The sequence below is a fragment of the Brassica oleracea genome, chromosome C6 (genome assembly GCF_000695525.1).
Source record: "Brassica oleracea var. oleracea cultivar TO1000 chromosome C6, BOL, whole genome shotgun sequence".
In the NCBI taxonomy this organism is placed as follows: Eukaryota; Viridiplantae; Streptophyta; class Magnoliopsida; order Brassicales; family Brassicaceae; genus Brassica; species Brassica oleracea.
This window is the reverse complement of record NC_027753.1, coordinates 9,547,376-9,548,519: the sequence shown is the minus strand read 5'-3', so window position 1 is coordinate 9,548,519 and position 1,144 is coordinate 9,547,376.

Genomic DNA, 1,144 nt, shown 5'->3' with positions numbered 1-1,144 from the left:
CCCTAATTCGAGATTGATCTATTGATCAATTAAAATCAAAATCTCTAATTGTTTTGAATCTCAAAATAAACTCCTTTTGATCTAAGATCAAAATCGAAAATCCCAAAACCCAAATTTCAAAATCGGTTTGATTGTTTTGAGAATTGAATGTTTTGATCGAATGTTGTTTGATTGTTAAAATTGAAATTGATAAACCCTAAAATAGAATCTGTGTATTGCATAATCCGAATTGAATGTTTTGAGGTTTCATATTATACTAGGTTGATAGTTTCATGATATAATCAATTATTCTGAGGTTTAAGATTATTTGCTAGAAGCTGATTGATTAATAAAACTCTAATTTCGAATTGAAACCCTAAACCCTAATTTGCGTATTCCTAAAATCAGATTGTTTGATTTCATCTTGCTAATATCAGCCTTGAAACTGATAAATATCAGCCTTGAAACTGATTAATAAAATTGATAAAATCAGCCTTGAAACTGATTGTTTTGGTTTTTCATGATTGACACCCTATTTTTGGATCGAGCCCCTAAATTGTGTAATGCTTGAATCCGTTTGATTATTTTTGATTATTGATCCAATTGCTAGTCTTGATAAAACCTAATTGAATCTGATTGTTAGTCTAGCTAAATCTCATACCTGAAACTGATTGATTAATTGCTAAACCTTGATTGAATGTTTAAATATTACCCTTGCACATATAGAATCTGATTGCTAAGATTGAGTGCATCATATCTACTTGGCCGTGTGGCCAGTTTGCATCATATATCATCCTGGCCAACATGTTTATGTTATGTGCATCATCTGATTATTATCACATTTGCATGATCTGATTGTTTTAAATTGAGGTTCCATAATTTAACTCATGTACATATAGAATCAGTATGCTAGGTTTGCATTATAACCATATGGCCGCATGAAAACATATAGAAATTGCTTGTTTGGTCGATACCCTTGCTTGATAAATCTGTGTGACTTATTATGCATCATATATCACTTTGGCCGTGTGACCTTATTGCATTATATCACCTTTGGCCGTGTGACTTGTTTACTTATTAGAAATATATTGACTTGATATCATGTCTTGTTTATGACTGTATGTTAAATATTTTATGAGATCTAAAATTGATTGATATATGATTT